General features: G+C 36.0%; 1 non-coding gene across 1 annotated transcript; it reads right to left on the bottom strand.

Moving 5' to 3' along the window:
- Window positions 1-8,542: 8,542 nt before the first annotated feature.
- LOC142172274 (small nucleolar RNA R71) lies at window positions 8,543-8,646 on the bottom strand. The gene has a single exon (XR_012701646.1). It is a non-coding gene; the product is annotated as a small nucleolar RNA R71 (small nucleolar RNA).
- Between the last annotated feature and the right edge of the window lie 706 nt (window positions 8,647-9,352).

Genomic DNA, 9,352 nt, shown 5'->3' with positions numbered 1-9,352 from the left:
AAAAAGAAAAGCACACTGAACCGTAAATGCACAGGAATGCGGGTTAATGGGAGGATCTCCATAAACTCTGCAAAGAACTATCTGACCCAAACGTTTAAATGGAAATTTGAAGCATCATAAGCAAATGCATATAAACCTGATTGAATATCAGATGCAAAGCTGGAAGTTTTACCATCAACAATTATACAATACGACGATATAGTTATTTCATAAGAAGAAATACTTTCCTCTTTCGGTATCCCTGTCGAACTACTTTATGAATTGATGGCCAACGCAAACCATTCGTGATGTATTCACTAACAGAAGCCTTGTGTAGTTTCAAATTATATTGTGTAACAATACTAGTATTATTCCGATTAATGTACCACTTCTACCCATTAGCCAATAAAGAAAAGAGTGATTCTACATTCAAACTTGCCCCAATGATACTTAGTAACAGAAAAGAGAGGGGAAAAAGGTGAAATTCTCCTAGGCCTTTTAAGTCAAAAGAAGTTCAACAACAAAATAAGGCCAGAAACACTAAGCTTATTCTGTCAAATGTTGGGGGAAAAAAGGCACCTGAAATAACTGAATGGTGTAGACACACTATAGAAAAGACATTAAATTAGGATTGATGAACAAAACCAACAAGAAGCAATATCAACAACCAGATCAAATTTAATCGAAATAGCATTCTGTAATCGACTACAAGGAGCAATCTGAATGTTATGAGAAAATAAAATGAAATTTTCAGATGGGAAAAATAATGAAATCAAAATGTAAGCTTTTCTTATTCGAATTTAATACCATAAATGTTCAAATGACAGAACCAACAACATCACTTTTCACAACTATCATTTTCTCATCTTTAAAACCCAAAGTTACAAGATTGTTAGTTTGAGGAGGCTGATAAATAGTTGTAAAGGCGAAAACCGTTAAATCGTCACATGAATTTGAATAATAACCAATCATTAATAATATTTATGCTTCAAAAAGGCCCTACTTCCCCAAAAAACTCAAAGGCGAAAACAATGTAAGACTTTAACAAAAAAAGAAGGAAAAGATGACATTCGAGGGATTTGAGATGCCTTATTGAAGGGCATAGAAAAAATGTAAGAGGGAGAGAGAGGTATATAGCACATATACGGAGCTCAGAGCTTAGCTGCTCGGCTAAGGATTTGGCCAGGCGGGCCTGCGATATGGAATTTCACTTTAATAAGAGGAAACTACCTGTCAATGCGCCGCCGACCTGTTGATTATTGGGAAGATCTGCACTGATAGTATTAGGGTAAAGGACCTGATATGTCCTCTACCATGATATATTATTCAATACCGTCCCCATTATACTTTTCCTCCCTAAAAGCTCCTGCCGTCCAACAAAGTAGTATATTTTGTCCCTATTTTAATGGATGGGACACATGGCACTCTCTCAAAGACCAAAGACTCCACTTCACTAAATAAACCCATCTCGCCCCAATTCCCTCCCTGCCCGACTAATAAACCCAAGCAACTAAGTTAATATACTAAAACCACCGTAAATAGCAAATAAACAAAAGATCAAAATTGAGAAAAGAAAAAAATAACGGGATGGGTTCCATCTAGGGTTTTCGTCAGTGACAAATTTTCGGATCTAAGACTCGAGACATTCAAAAAGGTGAGTTATTTCTTCAAATATTTCATGATTCAGCTAAGTCAAGTGGTGTTTCTGCTAATTTTGTTGAAGACTGTGCGATTTCTACATAATGTTTCGAGCTAGAGTTTTTTATTTTCTGGTAAATGTGCTTATGTCTGTTCTTATACATGCTTCCTACTCTATTGTTTGTCGATTTATTATTATTTTCTCGTGCATGTGCATCTTTTGAGGTGGTCCCTTAATTTCTCATTTCTGATGGTCTATTATTGCTTTGAGCTGTGTGTTTTTGCTCGTGTATGATTGAATGGGGTCCAAATATCTCTTATGCATGTGATTAAGTACATTGAAAAATGGTAGTTTTGCATTCTTTATTGAAGACTAACCATCACTGTTTTTTTCCCATTCTTTATTGTTTGATTTCTGATTTCTTTATCAAGCGGGGTCCATTTTGTATAAAATATTACTTTATGGTCATAAAGCTTTTCCATTGTCTTATTTATGTTTGTAGATGGTTCTTGTGAACCTAGTTTTCACTTATAGGGGTGACTGGATTACAGAGCCACACCTAGCCTATTCAAAGAAGTTGGTCCACATGTGGAAAGATAAAGATTCTGACCTATTCTTTTTTAAAGATATAGTAGATGAATACATTCTTCAGTTAGGGTATATATGGGTACAACAATTAATAATTGCTGGTACATCTGGTAAGTATTATGAAGTTGAATGAGATATAGGGATTAGGCAACTTTTATGCCTTATCTGTGAGAAATTTAATGTACTAAATGTCTATGATGTAGATGAGTGTGAAGAAAGTGTTTATGTCTCAAACATTGTCAACCACAATGAGGCTTATATATCTCCAGTATTAGTTGGTACTGATGATAGTAGTAGTGAAGATGAAGATGAAGATCAGGCAGGTTCTGATGGCTTGGCCTATGATTCTGAAGAGTTAGAACAATTTGAGGCTCAAAGGAAAAAACATCCTAGTGAAAACCTTAATGAATACAAAGAGATTCATAAAGGCATGTCTTTCAAGGATATTCCTGAAGCTAAAAAGTTCATGAACCTTTATTCATTGGTTAATCAAAAGAAATTAAAGTTGTTGAAAAGTGACAAAATTAGAGTGAGGCCTAAAATCAAAAGAGATATACAAAAGGATGAGGCAAGCAAGAGGTAAGGGGAGTGGAGTCAATCTAGAAAAAACAGAATTATGACTTGTGACAATTGTGGAGAGGTAAACCATAATGCAAGGGGATGTAAAAAGGTATAGACCCAATTGTTATTTATGAACTTGTTATTATACTTTATTGTTATTAACTATTTCTTTTTTGCATTAAACATCCATTGACTGGGAAGAAAGTGACAAAGAAGAAGCAGCCATCAAATGATGGGCAGACATCTAGGGCTAAGAAGCCAGCCAAAAGACAAAGGACTTTTCTTGATAAAGACACTGATGATGATGAGGTGTTGGCAGATATCAGTTTATCAGTACCCCAAATGTCTCAAACAAGTCAAGGCATTGACAACAATCAATCATTTATCTTTATGCCTACTCCAACTCTGGATCATTTTTCTGATGTTGATGATGGTCCTAAACCTCCATTAAGGCCTAGTATTATATCAGAATCACAGACTAGACTTATAGAAAGGCAGCAGGTTGGTATAAACACTGAGACAAAGACAATCAAGTTTACAGGAGATAACACAAGTGTAAGTGAACCTGTTGATCCTCCATACTCCCTAGTAAACTTGACATGGAATGGAAAGGCAGCAATCACTGGGAATCAATTGGAGATGCAAATAAGACAAAGAATTGGGAAGTTGAAGACAAGAAATGGGCCTTGATAATCTGATTAGGACTTGTTTTGTTAGTTGGTAGTTAAAGTGAAACTTAAATACTTGGTTTATTTTTGTTTTTCTGGTGTTAGCATTTGGAGTTGGATGCCTTATTATGACTAAGTTTTAATGAGTTTTTGAAGTTATAGCAGTGGCATCCACTTCTCCAATTTGATGTAATTGTCAAACTTATGACTTGCTGAATTATGTAGTTGGTTTGTCTAAATTGAAGTTACTATTACTCCTATTTATTTATTGTTGCCCAGTTTTATGTTGCCCAGTTTTAGTGAATTAATCGACGTCCTGAAGCAGATTTTGTTACTACTCTTGTGTTTATTACTGCTGTTGTGTCTGCTTGAAAGAGCTCATTTTGAGCAGACCAGAAATATGTCCATATACCACCTCTGTCTTCTGTTCGAATTAGGATGACTGTTTGTTAGCATTTGGTTAGCAATGTTATCAGAAACTGCTATTAAATATGGGCAATGGAGACTAACTACCAATATTAAACTGCCAATATTAAACTGCTAACAAATTGCCAGAATTATCATAAATAAATTGCTAATAATCATTAACTTAGCAATGTCATTATAATAAAAATCCTACCATTAAACATCTAAGACTAACTACCAATATTCATGGAAACTACAGATACAACATTCCCCTTCTACAAAATAATTTCAACATAATTTCACTTCATTATAGAGGAGAATGCAAATCCAACTATTAGCGAGCATAAAATTATGATGATCATCTTCAACTTCACCACTTTTGCTTCCAATTCCATATTTTTTTTAACTTCAAAATTCCTCATAGTCTCTATGAGTTCAATCTTTTCCGTCAGCCCATCTCTTTCAACCTTAAGAACTTCCAAAGAAACATTCAAACATCTTATTCTCGCTATTTGCAGCTTCTAATCTTACATTGTTAGTTGTAATTAAAGCAGCATCAGAATACTCTTCATCATGCCATTCCCAAAACCCACATCCTTCACTCTACACAAACCACAGCAAAATAAATTCAACGATTGAACACTATAAAGTTGGGAATTATAACAGAAATCGAAATAGAGAAATAAAAAGTACCTCAGGTTTAGGACATTTGTAAAATCTTCTACTGGGGTTTAAGAGAGTTTTTGAAGTAAAGTAATTAGTAACTTTCCCACAATGGCAGATCCTCTGCGACGAACAGTTATTTTCCGACATTTAATAGCAGTTTACGACCAGCTAAATGCTAAAAAGGGAAGCACTAAGAAACTCTAGAATTTTGATGTTTTGTTTGTGTTTTTACGGTGAGTTTTTTATTTATGGGTTTATTAGTTGGGCTGGGCAAGGGAATTGGGGCGGGTTGGGTTTATTTAGTGAAGTGAAGTCTTGGTCTCTTCAGAGAGTGCCACGTGTCCCAGCCATTAAAATAGGGACAAGTATACTACTTTGTTAGACTATACGGGCTTTTAGGGACGGAAAGTATAACGGGTGACAGTATTGAACAATATATCATAGTAGAGGGGCATATCGGGCCCTTTTCCAATAGGCTTATGTAGTGCCATGGTTTAAATCTTGGGGAATGTTACATAAATATTCCAAACAACTCCTAACTTACCGACGTTTACCCATTAATCATAGATTTATCAAAATTAATCAAGCACATATAAAAATCAATAAACTCAAATAAATAAGAATTTTTTCTCTCCAAGAATCACATGCAAAAATCTCCTTCCATATTTATCGGGACATATGGGCATGAACCATAGTGTCGTAGGAATATAGTACCGAGTATGTAAGGCAGATAACAACATAATGAAAGACATCAATATAATAGAGGAATAAGAAACTCAACTTTGGCTCTGTATTGCCACTGTGGGCCATGGTATGTATGAATACAATATATATGCACATATAGCGCCATCATCATAATATGCGCATATAGAGCCTCATCATCAAGCCTCTATGGACTTCATCATCATCATAATATTCACTTGATCAGGGGTGTATGTATAGCGCCTTCATAATATCCACCTTATCGGAGTGATGTAAGGCCGTTAAACCTCTGAATGCATTATGCGAGTTAACTCGTCAAGATGTAGCATCATAAGAAGTAGGAAATACCATCAACATATAATTCATTAGTAATTGAAGATCAACGATTAAAATATCATAAATACATTATGTAAGACAATGACCAAGAGCTTCTATACTACTAAGAGTAGAGTCATTTATGAATATCATTTTGCTTATGTTTCGTTCGTTCGGAATCATGCCAAAAGAAAGAAAGAAGGCGCCTTAACATACCTTATACCAACCCCCCTTTCGTGAAAACCAACATTTAGTTCCTTCAAGTTGAACCTACAATAATAAATCAGTGCACTTACGTTACTACAACTCACTCAACAACGATTAACAAACTTTAAACTCATCCTATACAAATTTGGACAACATTTCCCCTATAAAATTCCACTTCCGTCAAAATCAAACTAGCCCCAAAACAATAGGAACAAAATCAACAATAATGTATGCAAGATAATTCTACAAGATCAAATCAAAACCTAGCTCAAAACCCTTACAAAACACTACACACACACAAACACCTCAAACATACTTCCAACTTCAAATTTAACATATTTTCCTTCAATATCTAGGCTTGATATGGCCTAAACATGACTCAACCCAAGTAAAGGGGTGAATAAAATACCTTATATAACATAAATCTCCAATTTACATATCTTACTCTGTTGCCATGTCTTCCTCAATCTGCCACGAAGAGAGAAAGAGGCAAACTATCGAATAGTTCAGGTTCCTAAGGTCTGAATCCACTTGTTTCATATTCTCCACCCTTGATTTGGATTTAAACTCCTAAGGATATGTTTAGGAGGTGATGGTAGGCTATAATATCGTATTTTTCTCGCTTATTGCACTCTAATTTACTGCACGTTAATTGAGTTTGAGCTTTAATCGTCAGTGTTCTGCACTAATTGTGTATATTATGCCTTGTAGGAGGATTCTGAGCTATGTAAATATTATGGAACTAATTTGAGTGATTTGTAGCTTTGAAGTCTGAGTAAAAGCCCAAGGAATTAAGCCGGGATTGCGTTCGAGGGTCGAAAACCACGTCTAGATATTTAAAAAGTCAAGAAGAATTCGTACTCTGAGAATTTCCACACCCGCGGCGCGTGGAGTAGCGCGTGGGGTGCCACATTTGTGCAAATCTCTGCTCTTGTCACATTACAAGCTCTCTTAAGCTTACCACAACTGCCCAACCTGGAACGTCACTCCATGCAGCGTGGCTGTGCAAATTGTACAGAGGAGTTATCCTATTTCGCGCAGGAAAAGGTATTTTCGTCCAGGCCCGACCCTACTTAGTATAAATACATAGAAAGATATTTTTTTCTGGGACTTTTGACACACCTAAGATCTAAGGAGGCTAGAGAGAAGGTGGAGAAGCAAAGGACGAGGGATTTATCATTCAATCCTCACTCAAGACAAGAGTTTGGATCGTTTTATGTTTTTCTTTTTATTTGTGATGAATTACTCCATATCTATGGGGTAGTTATCTTTATGGATTGATGGATTTGGTGTGTTGATATTTGTTTGTGGATATTAACTCTAGTTTTTATGTATTGAATCATTTTGGGTATTTTAATTGTTGCATCTATATTCACATGTTCATGTAATCGAGAGAGGCATAACTTGTGATATTTTTGCATTATCTTGTTGGTTGAATTCATTAATTCTTCGTAGTAATTGAAAAAGGCTAGTTAAATTATTGTTTAGGCCTAGTTAGGAGGATAATCAAAAGTGGTTCTCCTAAAGACCAATCCACTACAAATTCTTGCATATCTTCACCGAGCTTAACTTAGTTCATATTGTGAGGTTGAGACTTAATCGAGAGAGGAGTTTCTACTAAGCATTTGAACTAATAATTGTGTGAATTCGAGAGACTCACTTGAACATTGGAAGTGAATTAACTAGAGTTAAATCCCAAAGAATTATCTTGCACCTATCCAATAAACCCCTATTTTCTCCCATTGATATCTTCCTTACTTACTTTTGTTGCGATTGTAATTAGTCAATTAGATCTGGATTCTTAGTTAATTTTAGTTTTAAATCACATAATTCTCAACTATTGATCATCTTGGATAACAATCTAGCTACAAACTACAATAATACTGTTTAACCCCAATCCGTATGGATACGATATTATACTATACTATCTTTGACTAGCGAGCATATTTAAGCGTGTCTTTTAAGCTCGTCAAATTTTGGCGCCGTTGTCGGGGATTGGAAATCAATAGTGTTTGAAATAGTTTGTAGTGCTAATTCAGGAATTTTATTTTTATTTTATTTTTCCTTTTTTACGGTTGGTGTTCTTTGATTGTGCGTAAGCTATATGTTAGATTGGTGCATGACCCGATCTTATGGGAAGGAATTGCTACAATACAAGGCATAAATTGAAAAATAACTGTGACAGCTGAGGAAGGAAAGAAATTTCACCGAGACGTTAGAAACGGTTGGGCAATCCTCAACGACAGATATGACTGGAAACAATGATGATAATGTGGATTTGGCTATGAGAGAGGCAACTCAACAATGAGAGAAAGATGCAATGGATGCTAAAGAAGTAGTGATTAGAGATGCGTAGCACATTTATGAAGAAGAGAGGGGTGACATACTTAATCAAAATCAACCTTTGGGTGTAGGCCAATTCAGAAACTTAGCTCCCGGTGCTGGGAGACCACTTGGTGATTACTCTAGACCAGTCTACAACCAAGGTTTGTCAAGTATCAGACCACCTGCAGTTGCAGCGAATAATTTTGAATTGAAGCAAGGGTTTCTCCAAACTCTTCAAAACTATTGTGTCTTCATAGGAAAGATGAACGAAGATCCAAACAATCATCTAATGGACTTTGGGGAGATCATGAACACCTTTCAAAACAATGGTGTTTCACAAGATGTAGTTTACTTAAGGGCATTCCCCTTCATGCTTAAAGATGATGTAAAGCGGTGGCTTCAAAGCTTGCTTCAGGGATCAATTAGAACATGGGAGGAGATGACCAGAAAGTTTCTTGACAAATATTTCTCCTCAACTAAAATGGGCAAGTTTAGAAGAGAGATCCATAACTTTTGCCAGAAAGATAATGAAACTGTGTTTGAAGCTTGGGAGAGATTTAAAGAGATAGTAAGAAAGTTTCAACATAGCGGAATTGAACTCTGGATGTAACTCCAGGATTTTTGGGATGGGCCTCACGCAGAACGTTGAGCAATGCAGCTAGAGGTCCATTGATGAAAAAGACACCAGAGGAGATAGACACTATTTTTGACGAGTTATCTGAAGATACAAATCAGTGGCCCTCTGAAAGTGCTGAAAGAAAAAGGGTGAATGGTGTTCACCAGGTTGATGCTAACACATATGTGTAGGTACAACTTGATGTCATGGCGAATGAGATAAGGAAGCTAACCTTAGCTTCTATACAGAGTGAGACTCACGCAACATGTGATATTTGTGGATGAGGACACCCTACTCATGAGTGTCAAGCCTCAACTAAGGAAGTTAAAGTTGTTGGGAATTATAACTTCAATGCAATGGGTCAAAGACACCCCAATTTTTCATGGAGATCATATGTGGGTACAACGTATACATGTCAATAGAATAATTCAAGACCTCAGGGACAAGGAGCGCTTGTTTTCCAAAATCAGTAGAGGCAACAATTTTAGCCTCAACAACCCATTCAGTCTGGCTTGGAAGATCTCTTGAAGGCCTTTATTCAGAAAACTGATGAGAAACTCAAAATTCATAGCGCAGCTATAAGGGAACATGGAGCAGCTATCAAGGAAATAGGTACTGGTCTTTGAAATCTAGAGAGACAAGTGGGACAATTTGCTATAATCTTATATGAAAGGATCCTAG

This window comes from Nicotiana tabacum, chromosome 17, assembly GCF_000715075.1.
Source record: "Nicotiana tabacum cultivar K326 chromosome 17, ASM71507v2, whole genome shotgun sequence".
Taxonomy (NCBI): domain Eukaryota; kingdom Viridiplantae; phylum Streptophyta; class Magnoliopsida; order Solanales; family Solanaceae; genus Nicotiana; species Nicotiana tabacum.
This window is presented reverse-complemented; position numbering and strand designations above follow the sequence as displayed.